We start from the raw sequence: 19,305 nt of genomic DNA on the forward strand, positions 1-19,305 counted from the left end.
GTTTGGACTCTCGTTGCTGAAGGGTTATCGTCCAGGTGTATTTGGAGTTCCTGGCTCTTATAGTGTTTCTCATCATGTGGACCTCAATCCCATTGACTCCCGGTCACCTGAGCTATTTAGATCACCTTCTCACTGGTCATTGTACAGGGCTAAAGCCAACACTGTGTCATGACTCTGCCCACCCCTGCCTTTCCAATTTATAATTGGTTTAACTCTGACTGGTCTAAACCAGCTAAGTGGGGGCAACAGACAGAGTCTAACGAGATTACAGGTTGCCTCTTTTGTAGGTCTGGCAGTTTACATAGTAAGCAGCTATTCCTGTGAGAACGGTCTCAGAATTAGCAGGACATTAACTTAAATTCCTTGTGAACTCACGCAGTTGCTTTGATTAAATAACTACTTGTCTGAGAATGGTCTTGGGATTAGCAAGTCATTATACGAAGCTTCTTGCGTCCACGTTAAATTGCTCAATTTGCATAATCCCAGAGCAAGAATCAATTCAGAGACAACCAAATCTTTGGAAAGCAAAGACAACCTGTTTGTTTGCTTCCTCCGTCCTTGATTACACTGTAGTTTCATCTGGCCAACATCTGCCTCTTCTTCATCCAAAGATATTTACCTTGGAATCACTATCCCCCATTCATGCGGTTGGATGCCCAGAGGACTCCTACGGAACCCCAGTAGGTGTGGAGTGGTTACATTCTGTATGAAATATTAACGTTTACGAACTAAATTCACCGAATTTATACTGACCGCATTCTCTGTATTTCCTGAAATAATTATCCGCTTTTATTTTCCATTAGTTCTGCCTTCCATCTTCTCGTTTGATATGCATTGAGCAATCATCTATGACGGTACATAAAATAGTATTACAACAGCGTGTGTTACTGTTCTTATCCACGGATACTTTTGAACATCTGTCCTACAATTACTAAACGTACCTTAAAACCCTGGGCAGCTGAACACTTTGTTCGCTTTACCAGAAAGCAAATGTGTATTTATTAGTTTAGTGTGTTACGTCCAGTGATGGATTATTTCTGTGGCCGCCTCCACAACAGGTGTCCAGTCTGCACCAAGTGAGGGATTGGTGGCCACATATTCCCACAGGTATTCATCGGTATCAGTGCGTTGGGTGTGGAAGTTCTCCTACATTACATTTGTATAAAACATATTTCAATCCTCTGTTTCTCTTTTGTTAATTCGTATCACCCGTGTCTGTCGTGAGGATTTCTTTTGGGTTTACTGAGTGTTTTCCAAACAATGTTATCACTATTAACATAAATGTCCGCCATACTATTCCTAGAACAAACTGACTCTGGCCCAATCATGGTTAATGACATCACAACAAAATACAACATTCTCATCATATTGAATGAAACCAGTAAAATACAAGGGTGATATCTGTTCTTATTTTCAGTGAAAATCTTAAATTATTTCTATTTTTCTTTCTAGACCATCGAATACGGACTCACTTTGGACTCAAGGCATTCATTTCTACTCACCCAATTCTGTTTCGGAAAAGGGGGAACAGGCTCTCGGATATTTTCCTTTCCCTTCGATTTTTTTGACGAACGGCCCTGCTCTCAGGGCGAGGGAACTGACAATTACGCCATTGATAGGACCTGCCCCAGTCTTCTTGGAACACTTTTCCCATCCTCAACTCACCCAGATCAGTGCTATCATGTACATCTCCACCAGAAATTTCAGCTCGTTGATATGGTACCACCCACGGTTTGTACTTTGTCCACTGATGTACTTGTTTTGCCTATAATTTCCCAGACCCCGCAAAAGCTTCGATTTAAAAAAAGAGAAGGTTGCTTTATTCTAATCATCACGCTTTGTCCTGAAGAATTTAGGACAAATTGCCACATAATTGGCCTCTTTCACAATTTCTCTCATTTTTGTACCCACTTTTCTGACAAAATCCCATCGATTTCCTGTCTAACAAATTTAATCCACAAACATTTTATGTCCCTTTCAGTCATAAGTTTATAAGGTGAGTAACCTGTTGAATAGGCTAATGTATTCCATATTATCATCAAGGCAAAAGGCAAAGCTACAAGCCACGTTGTTCCATGATGTTCCACCACTTTTGCAATCATATTTTTTCAATGTTTGGTTCATCCTTCCACACTTTCTCTTGACTGTGGTTAACAGTGTTTATGAAATCTCTGTTAGATCCCTAAAAGAGCCATGACATCCTCCATTATGTGAGTTGTGATATATGTGCCTTAATCCGTTTCGTTGCTTCGGTCTAGTCCCCAGCAAGTGGAATTGATACTCCGAGATAGACCCCAGCAAGTGGAATTGATACTCCGGGATAGTCCCCAGCAAGTGGAATTGATACTCCGGGATAGTCCCCAGCAAGTGGAATTGATACTCCGGGATAGACCCCAGCAGGTGGAATTGATACTCCGGGATAGTCCCCAGCAAGTGGAATTGATACTCCGGTCTAGTCCCCAGCAAGTGGAATTGATACTCCGGGATAGACCCCAGCAAGTGGAATTGATACTCCGGGATAGTCCCCAGCAAGTGGAATTGATACACTAGGATAGTCCCCAGCAAGTGGAATTGATACTCCGGGATAGACCCCAGCAAGTGGAATTGATACTCCGGGATAGTCCCCAGCAAGAGCAATTACTTTACTAAATGTATTTTTGCAGAGGGCTTTGCTGTGTTTGTGGTAACTGGGAAACCAGGGAAACTTCGTAAGAGTATCTATTAGTACCAGAGTATATCTGTAACCTCCTTGAGTGGGCGGTATGGGACTAATATAATATATCTGTAAAGTCGTCCGAAGCCCTTCAAACGGTCTGATGTGTCGAAGGGCTCCTTTATTTGTAGTTCTGTAGGAGCACATTAAGCACAAATCAAATATATCCCAATATGCAGCTCTTAATTCTAAGCGTCTGCATGTCCCAGTGCAACTGCCCTCTCTCGCTGTATCCACTTTCATCAATGTTGCACTCACTGGGAAATATACTATCCTTGTGGAAGGTATTAGTAAATGTGGAATAGCTGTGCTCTATCGTTCTGAAATACTGACCCGCGGAGAGATCTGTTAACGGACACATTTCACTTTCCAGTAATAGTTCTAGGATGGATTGTTCGCTCGACCGCCTGCCCGTTTATTGTGCCAGGACTCCTTCCTGGACACAACTGACAAACTTTGTCACGTCTAAATCTATTAACCAGAGGAAGTTCCCCTGAGGTTGCCTGTGACAACAGCCGTGTTACATCTGTGCAAAATCTATCTCCCGATCTGTCACTGTCTCTGTGTGTTGTTTTCGTTTTGTGATGAGATCTCTGTACAGAATACTCTCAAACGAGTCTTTGTTCTGTTATGTCCTCAGCCCCCTCCTTTGGGAGAATCGCCAGAGAGAGAGAGCCTTACGGTCTGGAATGTGGGTTGGCCGCTCAACAAGACAAAAGCCTCGGACATAGCCATTGTCTTGGGAGACACCTTTGTGGGATAAGGAATTGGCCTACGTGCAAAATCTCAGGGCAATGTGAGATGGGTGATGGGGGAAGGATTGCCTCGCCCCCCTACCCTGATGGACATCTACAACCCTGCCAGTCCAGATAAAAAGGTGGGCTGCCGAGGCGGGGCCACAGACGCACCAGAAGATACGCGAGAATTGCTGCGACTGCGTTTTGGAGAGTGACAGCCGGTGGTGGGGTTCGTGTGCATCCTTCCCTTGCCTGGGATTGGCGACTTCACCACGGAAGACGGCCTAGCTACAGGGGAAGCCACAGATGAGAGTCCATTCCCCCAACGAGACTTCCGACTACCTCCTACAGGTTGGAAAACCTGTCGGGTAAATGCTTCATGCTCTCTCTCTCTTTCTAACAAAAGTGCACCAACGCGACACCACAACCGACGGCGGCTGGTGGAACTGCAGTGACCGCAAAAAGACCGCAAATATCCAGTAAACAATATATATCTACATTACCCCTAGACAACTGTAGAGCTTATTTCTGATTGATTATTACTATACCTGTGCTTTAGATTGAGTGCTGACGACGTATATGATCTGAATGTTTTGTATTAACCATACATTTGTGCCCCTTTATAAATAAAGACGTTTGAAAATAGTAGCATCAGACTTCGGTACATCCATCTATCTTTGCTGGAAACCCACCCGGTTACTGGGGAACGTAACAGTTCACTTCTTATTTCTGAGTTCTGCTCACCGTCTATTAACATACAATCCCATCACAATGTCCTCCCTTTCTGCAGTTGTGATACTATCGCACTGTCTCTGTATTTAAAACGTTTTCCCTTTATTCTCTTTTACCCGACTATGAGCATTTTGAAACATCGGAAGCCCGAGATGTCCGGAGGTCATTCCGCCCCTTGTAATTAAATTGACTTAATATCCTACATTCTTCGCATACATGAGGAATAAAATCCTTTAGGTTATGTCGCCGTCTAAATGTGTAATTTACACTCACAGTAATTTATAATAAATATAACAGTCAATGTAACATAGAAAAAAACACACAAATCAGCGTGAGTTAATCAGTTTGGTAGCCTGGTTGATGGAGCTGTCCTGCAGCCTGCTGGTCCTGCCTTTTATTCTGCGGTACAGTTTCCCGGAAGATTGTGAAGTCTCTGCGATAGTTTGGAAATCATTCATTTCAGGATGACCAGATAAATGATTGTTTGATTTTATGACATTTTGCCAAACCTACTGATGTAATCTAAAACTCCGCTGAATAACAATTATGACACAATTTTCTACACAGATGGCCATTTAACGTGAACACAAACTTCATTCCATTCCTCAGCTCTTGTCTGAATTTCCTCTGGGTCAGTGTATAGATACAAGTGTTGGTGCACACACTGAGAGTTTGCAACATGAACCCACATTGCTGTAGCACATATACCGGGGAACTCAAATATCTGTCCTGGTAAAAGTAATTTTTTGCTTGCCATTTCAGAGAATGGACTACATAGGGCATCCAAAGTAATATGAAATTAGTAGAAATTACAAACAATAACATCATCGATTTTCTGCGGTTTTCTACCTCGGTATCTTTCGTACTATTGCTACTCTTCCGAAGCCCTCTGCGGACTCTATTTGCCGCAATTATATGTCTGACTGTTAACCCATTGAAGACAAGAATTATGCCGATTGGTAGCACAGGTGTAACAATGCTATCCAACATTTCGTATCCTTTCCACACGGGTAAAGTAGCGTATTCTTGTGAGAAGGCGCAACGCCACCCTATGTTGTCAATAATGACGTAAGGTTCAAGGGCAAAGTAATACGGGATACATTTTCCGCAACTCAGTATAACCACTGTCACCATAACCACCGTTGCTGTTCTCTCAGTGCAGTATCGTTCCCCGAGCTTTCGACAAGATATTGCGATGAAACGATCGAAGGTAAAACTGACCGTAAACCAAACAGACCAGTCCCTCGTGATAGCAAATAATGTAAGTATCAGGGCGCATACAGGAGTGATGAGCAGAGATCTGGAATAAATGTAGATATTGTTGCTCTGTTCCAGTAAAGCATGAATGATAATCACCATCAGATCCGCTGTTGCCATTCCAACCAGGTAACGGGTGATGCATTTGGAGAGTCCGCATTTTCCCCGTGGTAGGATCACAATCGCTATTAAATTAACTGCAAGAAATTTGGAGAATGATAAAAATAACAATACAGAATTATCGTTAGCTGCATTTGTCTAAAGTCCCACCATTTTTTTTCCAATGGTATGTTTTATTTTTGGCAGTGAAAACAAGAAATCTAATTTGTGCGGATTGTGCCCGTGCACTCTGGCTGGACAATAATAGACAGAATTAGCAATGGGTTGGCGACTTTCCGATAGATTGGAGCCGGGCTTCTGATTTTCACGTCTCACGTAGCAGTGAAGGTCGATCGTTCCATATGCAACACCATTTCCATTATTTGAGGTGAAGTAACTGATGGGAATAATTGTAGTTAAATCATGAGATTTAATGCATAATTTATAATTTAGTGGCTATGTTTAATCGACGGGCCGGTCAGTTGAAACAACTTTGGATCAGGAAAAGCGACCCCTGTCAGCTCAGAAAGCCGAGCAAGTGAAACTATAGAACTATGGCAATATCAGCACCAACACAATTGACAAAACGAAATAATAAGCATAAAGCAGAAAATATATGGAATCTGAATAAGAAACTATCATGTGCTTGAGTCTTCAATTCTGGAAACAAATTTCAGAAAAAAATAGCACCTCTGCTCAGTAAAAGTCCAAACGGTGCAGCGGAACAAAAGCAAAATGACGACGAGACCATACACTGAGTGACCAGCTCCAGAACCTTACCAGGGATACCGATCGCTACAATTGCAGGATAGAAAACGCTGGCGATGTAGTAAATCGCTGGATATCCCATATTCCGTTAGAGGCAACGTTCAGTTGTACGGAACGATCCAACTGCTCACTGGTGTTACAGAGTTATATACAAGTGAGAGCAGTCCCACTGAGGCAATTAGTGTGGATATGATGTCTGTCGCATGAGGGACAAGCAGCTACAAAAACAGTTAATAAAAGTGCTTTTCTGACTCTATTACCCTGACATGAATTCATATCCCCAAGGGATGTTACAAGTTGTTAACTTTTAAACAAAAGATAATATGAACATTGCCAATGTACTTTTCAAGACATCTGACGTCAGCTGCTGAAATGGGAGATTTTCTGATAAGTGTTGGTTCTAACGTAGACAATCATCCTGTAACAATCATCAAAGAGATGGAGAGTAATATTCCAGGGCCCTTTCTAAGAAGAAGTTATACACCCACGCGAATTTAGATACGGCTTCATGACGGTTTGATGAAAGTTCTTTTCTGGAATAGCAGAGAGTCAATGGTTGATCCTTTGATTCTGACAAGTCTGCAGCACGGATTGGTGTTAGGCCGGTTGTTATTTATCATTTATGCTAATGACTTAGATGTCGATGTAGATATCAGAATCAGAATAATTCTATGACAACTCCTAGGTTGGGAGCATTGTTCCAGCCAGGAACTCTATCCAAGATTGTAGCTTGATGTGTCTGGCTAGGAAATGGGCTGAAAAAAAGCAGGTGGCATTTAACGCACAAAAGTGTGAGATGATCTGCGTTGTACAGAAAGGTACAACAGATTTCGAAGCGCATATTGAATATGTAGACTGTAGTGCGCTGCATTTAAAAAAGAGACCTGGCGGTAGAGATCGATAATTGCAGCAAATCGGCGTCACGGGCAGTTCGGCTCCTATTGAACTCTGATCCTATTGGCCTTCACAATCAGATCACTGTGTACTCGAGTTTAGACGTTATGTTGATTCTGCACAACACGTTGGTGAGGCCACAGGCAGAATATCCTGGGCTTCTCTGGCCACCTACTAACAGTTTTGAAATATCAACAAGCTTCAACAATTTGCAAGGAGGAGTTCGGGAGATAAATATGGTGAATGCAGGCAGATTTTCCCCATCCAAGGTCAATAATGCAAACACTATAGAGAGGGTGTGTGGATACTACAGAGACAGTGCAGAGGAGATTTACAAGGACGTTTCCTGGAGTGGAGGGCGTAAGTTAGCTGAACAGGCTGTGTGTACTTGGCCTTTTCTCCATGTCGTAACGGAGGATGAGAGGTGACCTGAAAAAGGTTTATAGGATGATGAGAGACATTGATCATGTGCATAAGCAGACATTCTTTTTATTTCGTCAGGTCTGAAGTGGCTAACACAAGGGGGTAGAGTTTTAAGGTGCTTGGACATACGTCCAGAGAGCATACCAGGGGTAAGTTTTTCACAAAGAGAGTGGTGTGTGCAAGGAATGCACTGCCGGCGGAGGTGGTGAAAACGGATAAAATTGGGTCTTTAAAAAGCCTTTTAAACAGGTACATGGAGCTTACAAAAATAGAGAGAGGGGCGCTCTGGAAAGTCTAGGGAGATTCTAGAGTGGGTTACATATACGGCACAGAATTGCCGTAGGGCCGTTAATATGCTGTAAATTTCTTTATGCCCTATTCTATCCTCTGAGTGAATCAACAACTAGAGCTCATGGGCCTCGGGAGAACGTTAAAATATGCCGGAAGTCTATGTAGTTACTCACTCCGAGGGTCGAGCGCGTGTGGAAGGAACTGCAAGCCTAACTGGTAGATTCGGATTCAATTGTATCATTTCAGTTAAGGTTGTGTCGGTACGTGGATGAGAGAGAGCGGAGGATGCAGATAAATAGGGCACAGCGGAAGATCATAGAGGGATGAACTCGATGCACCGAAGAGCCTATTTCTCTGCAGTAATAATCGGTGACCATGACTATCTCTGTTCCATTTCTCCATTCAGTGCCTTCTCATTCTGCACCTCGACACCAGTTTCGTATGTGCAGAACAGAGGTTTGTTCAAACTCACCTTTCAACTCATTTTCTTCTGCTTTTGTGGAACAAACCTCTCCGTGTCATTTGTGGAACTCGGACCGATGGGCGGTCCGCGGCTTATTGGAAGAACAATGTCTCACCATTCTACATCCAGTGTGGAACTTGTACCAATGTGTAGCCCTCGGTTGCCTGGAGAAAGCCTCACGTGTGTATCTATCGTGTGACTGGTGTCTATGTGCGGCCCACGGCTCACTGGAGGATGACTCGCCTCTCTGTATCTATCGTGGAACTGGTATCGATGTGCGATGTGCGGGACTGTTATTATCACCGTGGGCTGACTCATCACTCTGTATCCATTGTGGAACTGGTATCGATGTGCGATGTGCGGGACTGTTATTATCACCGTGGGCTGACTCACCACTCTGTACCCATTGTGGAACTGGTATTGATATGAGATGTGCGGGACTGTTATTATCAACGTGGGCTGACTCATCACTCTGTATCCATTGTGGAACTCGTACTGATGTGTGGCTCTCGGCTTATTTTAAACGATCTGAGCGCTGATCAAAAGCTTTTCCACTTTCACACTTTGAATACGATTGCGCTGACTGCGCTATCCTCACCGTGTGATTCACCTTTTCTTTTAAATTGTTTTTTATCAGTAGTTCGGAAACAGCTGCCATTTGTTGCGACAGCAATTCACTTCAATTCCAAATCCGCCATTTCATTGTCAACTGCGCCAGTAATCAATACATCCGTTTCATTCATAAATACATCAACGCTCGTATCAAGTTTTGATTTGTTGATTTCTGCGATATTTGTGTTCTTCCCAAGGCGTCATTTGTTATCCGTCTCCAGTTGTGCCTCCGATGGCAATGGTTTTTAGGATTGCAGGCTTTCAAGTAGCGAATGGGAAGACGGGGTGAAGAACAGTGACGGACCAAGATGTATTTCTTGGCAAAGCAGGTTTCTGACTCTCACGGGGACTCTGAGGTGGTGATGTTTCCCGGCAAATGTGGTCAATGCTCAGACGCTGGAGGTGCGTCAACATTCCTATTGACTGGATGGCATCAACATTCCTATTGACTGGCTGAAGATTTAAGTGTGGAATATTCCATCATACTCTTGTTCCGTGTCATCCGTGGACACAAAGTAGGACATGTTAGAAGGCGAGTCACAGAGCAAGTCTCCAATGTTAATCTATTAATCCTGCTGCAAGGCAGTTTGAAACTCATTTTGCCAATCTACCTGGGATTCACCGGCCTCCATTCTTATAGACCTGCCGCAGATCCGTCTGGATAGGACCCCTGGGGAATGTTTACACATTCATTCGCCAATGTCAATAAGCATGGATTTTAGAGGGTGAATGTGAAGCGATAGTGCTCCACAATGCTGAACCGGAATCTACTGTATATTGGGTCTAAACAATCTGGAATGAGGGAGAACGTGTAGATGCAGGTACGGTACATGTAACGCACCGATAAGTGCCAGGGAAGAGATTAGTCGGGAAGGATAGTGGAGAAGGGAGTGACGTAATCCCCGCAGAACCTGCAGAACGGGCTGGGGGCCTTGTAGGGAATTATATCCCGTTGAAGACGGAGGAAGTTACGGAGGAGGAGTGCTGAAGGTGTGTTCGGTAACAACATGCAATTTTTTTTCCTCCAGCTATAAGAAGGATGTGGAAACCATAGAAAATGTGCAGAGGAGATTTACAAAGATGTTTCCTGGATTAGGGAACATGCCTGAACAGAATAGGTTGAATGAACGCGGTCTTTTTTCTGTGGAGCGGCTGCGGAATAGCGGTGATATGATCGAGGTGTATGGCATAGTGATCATGTGGATAGCCAGATGCTTTTTCCCAGGACTGAATTGGCTAGCACGAGAGGGCCCAGTTTTAAGGTGCTTGGCAGTAGGTACAGAGGAGATGTAAGCGGTAAGTTTTTCTTTCCCACCGTGAATGCGATTGCATGGAATGGGCTGCCGGCAACGGTGGTGGAGGCAGATACGGCAGGGTGTTATCAGAGATTCCTGGACAGGTACGTGGGGCTTAGAAAAATAGAGAGTTATAAGTAACTCCAGGTAATTTCCAAGGTAAGGACATTTTCGGCACAGCATTGTAGGACGAAGACTTTGTATTGTCCTGTAGGTTTTCTATGTTTCTATGACGCTGGAGGAAGGTAAATTCTCCAGAAAGTGAGACATTGATATCAAGAAATATTCATCCGGTGATAATTATTTCAGGGTGATAATATCGTTTAGTCGATCAAAGGAGAGGCAAATGGTTGCAAAATCAAACAATGAAAACGGCAAAATAATGATAATTACTATCTTAATTCACTGAGAATGCAGGAAACTGCACGAAATTTCAAGCTTGTGAGGATGGTAGATTTGGATGTTCAATTGGAGTTGTCTAAGGACACGGGTCAATTTACTTGCCAGAAAGTGTAGTTCTGCCAACCAAGCTACAATATTCCAAATGGCGTCTCTCCTGCCATTCTCATTCTGAAAATGCTGTTTTTGTACTGTTCCACTAAAAATCGCAAACATTTATTAAATATCATCAACTCCAACTAACGGCTCAGTGTATATCGTGGGTTTCCCATCTTCAGGAACACATATACAGTAACTTCATTTTACGAAATATATGTCACATCTGGAATTTTCCAATTAGTGAACGATTTCCTTCCACGACGCTCTGCCGTTTTGGGAAACCGTGTACGAGGCTATTTTCAACAGTGGATTGCCACTGCCTTTGGCCGGGTGAGTTTTTTTTAAAGAGATCAACAGCTCTCTTAACCCAGCAAAGATGGAGAGCGTGCAAGCGTGTCGGCTGGATTCAAATCGGGCCGTCTCGCCCCGAAGTCCAGCACTGATGCCACTACGCCACCAGCGGGCTAACTGTTTATTACATTTTATAATGAATGTCTTTGAGATTTTATTTTGTCACGAAACTTAAGCTGCTAATTTGAGACATATTAATAAATAATAACTTCCAAAAACATGTACAACGTGTACTAAATACGTATCAAATCTGATCTTTGTCAGAGCACAATGAATCTCTGTTAATGACAGGGAATTTTTTTTAAGCGGTTAAAATGTAATATATGTATATGTGTTCCTGAAGGTGGAATGACAGTAATTGTATTCACCGGAAAGATACCTTTCAGAATTTTGTAGCAGAGATGGCAGAACAACACTTTCCAGCAAGTGAATAGCACCGTGTCCTTAAATAACTCCAGTTGAAAATCCTGATCAACCATCCTCACATGCTTGAAATTTGGTGCAGGTTCCTACATTCTCATATAATTCCGGTCGTAATCATCATTATTTTGCAGATTTCCTTGTTTGTTTTTGCACAATATACATTTACTTCATATTACCCGCTTAAAGGAAACTCCCTGTCATTAACAGGGAGTCATTGTGCTCTGCTAAAGATCAGATGTGATAGTTATTTAGTGCACGATGTACATGAAAGTGGCGAGAGAGAATTAATAGGAAGTGGAGGGACCACTTCGATCAATTAAGTGAGTACCGAGGAAGTGTTTGAGGTATACATTTTCGCAACATTAAAAATGTAATTAGACAGTCAATAGATAGAAAGGCTTTAACTTGATAAAGTCCAACGCAAAGCAAATCAGGATATCTTAGTTGGTAGTATCCGCTTGGGTCGCCGTTTCTACATCTGTTCGCTAAGAATGTTTACTTTAGGAATTGGAACATTAATACCTTCTGGGATTCTGTACCTGAGTTGTGCTTTATTTCAGATTTCGTGCACTTGCTGTAATTGGATTTCTGTCATCTTTCATGGAGAGCAAATTGTGCAAAATCACAATGTTTACAACTATTTTGCTTGTCAATATTTACAAGGTCAGTTCGAAGTGATCCAGACAGATGCGTCTGGATAAAACCTGTCCTCTCACCCTACATCTTTGCATCCAAGGAAGCAGCATCAGGTTCCATACTCCGGAACTTTTTGTACAACTGTACTGTGCGGTCATGCACCGGTTCTGTTGTAAAGAAAATATTTTAAAAAACATTTTTTTTTCCTTTCTGATTCAACAGCTGCATGAATTAACTCACCGCGGAAGTGTTGAACTCCGTAAAGTGCAAATTTCTCAGGATGGCATGCAATTTACTCATTATCCACAGAAAGTAAATCAGGGAAAGATAGATTTTAAAGAATACCTATCGGCCATACCGTGATCTGACCAATTGAATACTGGTGGGGAATCACTTGCCAACAGCTAAACGCACCAAAGCACATTTATGCTAACGCCAGTATGTGTTCCTGCCACACGCTTTTGTTACCCATTTTTAGACATAACAGGTAAACACGAATGTGATTTTTGACAAATTTCCTCTTTCCTTTAAAAGATCGTAATAGAGAAAAAAACGACATATAGCGTTCTTCCTTTAATTACAATTTTCCTCGGCGTGATCACATCTGCCATGGTACGCTTTCATACAGGTTTTGTGATGTTTTGTGTGTCATTCAAAAATATCTAATATCAGGAGCCTTTATCCTTACAGATTTGGTTCCGCTACTGTTCAAATCAAGGGTTAAAATTTCATGTCATTTCATGGAATAAAATGAACGTCATTTCAAGAGTGGCTGTAATATAAACGGAAAGATGTCTTCTCGATTTAACATGATTGCCGTTTAATCTGTCAGGAAATGTAGAGGAGGCCTGAGCCAAAATCACAGCAGCGGAGCGAATTCAGCGTGGAGCAATAACTTCCATAACAGATCACAAAATAATACAACAGTATAACACCGGAAGCCACAGCAAAACGGACAAGCGGAATTAAAAGCCTTTTGCAACAAGGAAAACGTATGCAGGTCGAGTGAAAGCCGAAAAACACTGGTTGAAACGGATTGGTCTGATGAGTGAACAAAGATTGTGGTTGAGATGGGTCCGTTAGAACTTATTCATGAATAATTAATTCAAGATCCTGTACGATAGAAGACATTGATTACTAAAGGCTCATTAATCATTTACTTACCACAGCAAGAAATGTGACGATCCTTACAACAGAAAGTCAGACGCTGATATCCTTGGAGAACATTCCTCTCTGACGTATTTCAACGTCTGTCAATAATTTGGAATATTTCATGGGGTTTTGAAATTAATCTGCGTGTCATATTCTGAACATAATTTGCCGCGGTACCGCGTCTAAAAGTTATCTTTGGTATTTTTGTGCATTTGTTTTAATATTTCCTTGTAAACGATGAAGTTTAAGCCAGAACATCGCAAAAAAGAGCTGCGGAATTACCGGAATGTGACTTCTCGTGGCCTGGACATTGTGAGCAGAAAATTGCTCTTCACTCTATCGGGCACCGTCATGTTATTTAATCTGACAGCATCTGTGAAACATTTTATCCCCTTCTTCCCCAGGAAGAAAAAATCTCTATAGTCTCTGTAGACTAATTGTTCCTTAGGCCCCCCTTAACACTTTGTTTCTCACTTTAACACTCTGGCCTGTAACTTGGACGCCCTTACTTTGAAATATGTAATTTTCGATTTATCCTATCTTCTACCCACGGAAAGTTAGAAACCGCTCTAAATTCATCCGCCAGCTCCAGTTACTACAGGGAAAATAGTCGCACCCCACTCAATCTCTAATAAACCCCAGTCACGGCAACAACCCTTCCAATCTTGTCTACACCGTCCGTAAGCTGATTGGAGCTCAACCGGAGTGTTATGAAACGAGTACATGCGATATGCTACTCGTATACCAGTGGTTGTGGCAAGCTTTCGCAATGAGTTTCACGTCTGGGACTCTGGACAAACATCGGCAGTTGAATTCAATTGCCGTGTTCTGGCCGAAATGCTTCTCTCTGTCAGACGGACCGGGTGCAGGTGCTTCAAGTGCTGCAAGTGCATGTCGCCTTGTCTTCCAGCTGTGGGTGATGTCTGCGAATCAATGAACATCTTGTGGAGTGTTGAGGAGCCCTGCTTACCGACGGTGAAATAACGCGAGAGTTTATGAGAGGGGTATGAGCGGATTGTCATACACCCTTGGTATACGTGCATCACCGCTCTCCCTGATGCTCACCATTACCAGGGTGTTGGGTTCACACAGCTCAATCTCCGTCTACCTCTCCGTCCAGTCCATTTGCTTTCAGTTTTCGATACCAACATAGTGACATGTATTGTGGCGAGATTACTGATCAGAATCACTGTCTTGACACTTGCTGCCACGACTCTCCCACACATCACCCTCCAACCCACCCCCCCCCCCACCCCCGGCGCAAGGTCACTGGTCTCTCACATTATGTATTCGCTCATTCTCTGTATCGTATAATTAAAGACCATTTTACCCAAATTCCACCAACATGTCTCCCTTGTGATAATGCGACACTCAACATGATCCACGTTTATAAGAAAAAAAGCGGTACTTGGAAGGCCACCATATATACTCATCTCTGCCTATCCGACTTCCTCATAATGTTAATCGCAGTATACCTGGCGCTGCTGAAAGTGGAGGAATCAGTCACAAGGATCATGACTGTATGGCTTAATGAGGCAATCAGTATTCCTCAGGGTTGTGTTGCACGGACTAACTAGCACAAGCACAAGAAGGCCGACACACGCAGTAAAGGTACAGACCTAGTGCAATATGCCTTACCTGTCACCGACTGCATCAGCAAATCTGCCGACGGCAGTGCTACCCCAAACATGGTCATCGTATGTCCGAGGCAGACACTCTGGCTGAACTAAGAGTTACGCTTACTCTCAAAACCCTGGATGCTGTCTTCAAGTCCAGCTCCAAAAAAAAATACAAAACAAAAAAAAAACAAAAAAATAAACTGACCAACAACAACAACAAAGCTCTCAGAACAACCAGGAAAAAAGAGAGCCCATCACAGGCACAAAAAAAAATGTCCCGGCATATATAAAAAAAAAAACACGAGCACAGCATTCTGCTAACGGTATATAACTGGGCATTATTAACAGTATTGGGTTCGAGGAAACATGGCGCGATATTATCCTATGGCTGTACTATAGATCTGCATCCTTACAATACGATGCCATTTATTGTCGAAATCTCTTCCTTGCAGTGTCAGGCCAGCTGTGGTAATGATCTATGTCCTTACAGTATGGTGCCGACCAGTCCTTGTTCTGGTGCAAGATGTTTTGAAGCTCTGTGTCAACACAATACTAGGTTGGTGTTGTAACAGCCTGTGCCTTTACAATATCATGATAAAGATGCTTATTAGATGCAGTTATAACTCAAAACTGGGATTGTACAGATCTGGGTCATCAGCAATATGATTTGATAAATTTCTGTCTTTGCCTTTATGAAATATACTTTTTCGATATATTCACAGCCAAAACTTCTAGACATGAAATAATAACTTGCTCCGAAAGGCTCAACAATTTACATACTCAGAATTCTATCCTGATTGTTACAGGGTAAGGTGAAATTCTCCTCAGAGTGGAGATATCACTAGGCATGGATGTATGAAGTGGAAAATAAAACGCTGTGATAAAGATCTCGATAAGTACCCATGGGAAGATTAGAGGCAAGCAAGTTAAAAGAAGCCGGAGCAAAAGGATGCATAATTGAGAAGTGGGTAAGATTGCAGCATCAAGCTAAATTACAGCGGGTCTGATTAGATGAAACAATGATCTTTCCCGTAATGTGGTGATCCGTGTTGAAGAGAAGCTGTAAAGCTTAATTAAAAGGTTAATTATAATATTTTTTCAATGCCTGATTCTATCGTGGAACTGGTATCGATGTGCGATGTGCGGGACTGTTATTATCACCGAGGGCTGACTCACCACTCTGTACCCATTGTGGACCTGGTATCGATGTGCGATGTGCGGGACTGTTATTATCACCGTGGGCTGACTCACCACTCTGTACCCATTGTGGACCTGGTATCGATGTGCGATGTGTGGGACTGTTATTATCACTGTGGGCTGACTCACCACTCTGTACCCATTGTGGAACTGGTATCGATGTGCGATGTGCGGGACTGTTATTATCACCGTGGGCTGACTCACCACTCTGTACCCATTGTGGAACTGGTATCGATGTGCGATGTGCGGGACTGTTATTATCACTATGGGGTGACTCACCACTCTGTACCCATTGTGGAACTCTAACTGATCCGTGGCTCTCGGCTTATTTTAGACGATCTCAGCGCTGATCAAACGCTTTTCCACTTTCACACTTAGAATACGATTGCGCTGACTGCGCTGTCCTCACCGTTTGATTCACCTTTTCTTTTAAATTGTTTTTTATCAGTAGTTCTGAAACAGCTGCCATTTGTTGCGACAGCAATTCACTTCAATTCCAACTCCGCCATTTCATTGTCAACTGCGCCAGTAATCAATTCATCAATTCATCCACGCTCGTAAAAAGATTTGATTTGTTGATTTCTGTGATATTTGTGTTCTTACCAAGTCGTCATTTGTTATCTGTCTCCAGTTGCGCCTCCGATGGCAATGGTTTTTAGGATTGCAGCCTTTCAAGTAGCGAACGGGAAGAGGGAGGGAAGAACAGTGACGGAAGGAGATGCATTTCTCGGCAAAGCAGGTTTCTGACTCTCACGGAGACTCTGAGGTGGTGATGTTTCCCGGCAAATGTGGTCAATGCTCAGACGCTGGAGGTGCTGTCTGGACGAGCACTGTCCACGTACACACTGCAGAATGAAATGTGTGAAGCGGGGTCCTTCACTGGATGGCATCAACATTCCTATTGACTTGCTGAAGATTTAAGTGTGGAATATTCCATCATACTCTTGTTCCGTGACATCTGTGGAAAAAAAGTAGGATATTTTAGGAGGCGAGTCATAGAGCAAGTCTTCGACGTGAATCTGTGCATCTTTTTGCAAGGCAGTTTGAACCATATTCTGCCAATCTACCTGGATTTCACTTGGTTCCATTCTTATAGACCAGACGCAGATCCACCTTGATAGGAACAGCGGAGCATGTTCACACGTTCATTCGCTAATGCAGAAAGCATGGATTTTAGAGGGTGAATGCGAAGCGACAGTGTTCCACAATACGGTGGCTGAATTTATATTGGGACCCACCAATGTGGAATTATTGTTCAAACTGACAAATATGTGAATTCATACACTAAATACCTTGTGTGCACACCTGCTAAGTACCCCTGACTCTCCTGGATAGTCAAAGAATAACAAAAGTATTACGCGGGTGGAGGAATTTACGGTGGTCAGGCGCTCCTTGTTCCTCGTGGTCCCTACTCACTCTCCACGTGCTTTACGCAGGGTTCTTCTCGCTTGTGTCTGCGATGGTTATTCTTCGAAGTTACCGTCACCGGCGCACACAAAGCATCCACTTTTATATCCATTGGTTTTCAATTCAAATGTCGCATTCCCGTGTCATTGGCCGCAGCTCATGTGTCTGACCTTTAACACCTGGTCATTGGCTCTGGTCCAAAGCAGCATCCATCTATTGTCCTCTCCCCAGCAAGGGATAGATACTGACTCATGGCTCTTTGTTCTCTGTCAGCAATGAGCTCGAATCACCTCAGGCATTCACAAGTCTGCATGTTATAGCCAACCAAAGAGCACCTCACAAACAACTACTTATTTGGAAATTACCTCCAGTCCAGCAGATTATCTGGTCTTTGTGTCTTCTTTAAAACACTAATCAAGTCCAGCATGTCAGGCTCACAAAATGGAGAATCGAGTGTCTTCACAAAATGGCAGCCTCCATTCCCCAAGCACACGGCAAGAACAAAGACTGTTTCCACTGTCCTTGATTCATTTGAATTCACTGATTTGAAGATTGTCATTCTTTCTGGCCAACATATCCCTCCTCTTGATTCAAAAATTTATCTTAGGATCACTATCCTCCTCTGTTCTATTGAAAATCCACTGGATTGCCATGGATCTCCAGCAGGTGTGCTGCACTTACATTATAACTTTTACTTACTAAATTCATACAATTTTTATACTAGCCATCGTTTTTTTCAGTAGTGCAAAATCATTCCCCTCTACCTTTTGCATAATTTCAGCCTTCCATCTTCTGAGTTGATACACATTAAATAATACAATCATCAGTGTACAGAAAATTAATATTACTGCAACATGTGAGATTATTCTCAACCATAGATGTATTTGAACATTTGATCCCCAATTCCAAAATTTACCCCAAAACTCTAAATCACTCAACATTTCATTTGCCTTCTCTGCATGTGTCTTAATAACTTTTGCATGTTCAGCCCACTGACGAATTATTTCCTTTGCCTCCTCCACCACTCGTGTCCAGTCTGCAGTCAAACGAGGAATCGGTGGCAGCTCAGTTGCAACATAGTCCCACAAATATCGATCCGTATCAGTTCGTTGGATAGAAAGACATTCCTCCATTACCTTCTCCACTGCTGGTTTAGGCAAAGTTTGTCCTCCAATAGTCAAATTTAAAGTCACATCCACAAATGCAACATTGTGACTTTCCAAAGGATACTCTTTCCATCCTTTGGTATAAGTCATAGCTGATGTCACCCACATGCAACCTCCCTTTATCATCATCACAAGTACCCAGTACCCTATGGAATGTTTAATGTTTTATCCACACACATCAAACTAGCTACCCCAGCATAATACAAATTCGAGTCTTCCATTTCTTCCACATGCGCCCGTATTACCAGTATCCGTTGAGAAATGTTTCTTTTGATCACCGAACAGTCTTCATATAACGACGTTGTTGCTGACAATTTCATCGGCAGTAATGTTTCGGCAGCACAACCAATCATGACCCCAGTCATGGTCAATTCTATTACCATAAAATGCATTATTCTCGTCATATTGAATTAAATCTGTAAATACACAAAGGGTAATACCTGCTCTTATTTCCAGTTTCAATCTTGAAATAATTTAAATTCATGTTTTATATCTGGTTTTCCAACCCATGCAATTTAAGCTCCCAATCATCTTTGGACTCAAGTCGCCCATCTTTTCTCACCCAATTTCAT

The sequence above is a fragment of the Hemitrygon akajei genome, unplaced genomic scaffold (genome assembly GCF_048418815.1).
Source record: "Hemitrygon akajei unplaced genomic scaffold, sHemAka1.3 Scf000068, whole genome shotgun sequence".
Taxonomy (NCBI): domain Eukaryota; kingdom Metazoa; phylum Chordata; class Chondrichthyes; order Myliobatiformes; family Dasyatidae; genus Hemitrygon; species Hemitrygon akajei.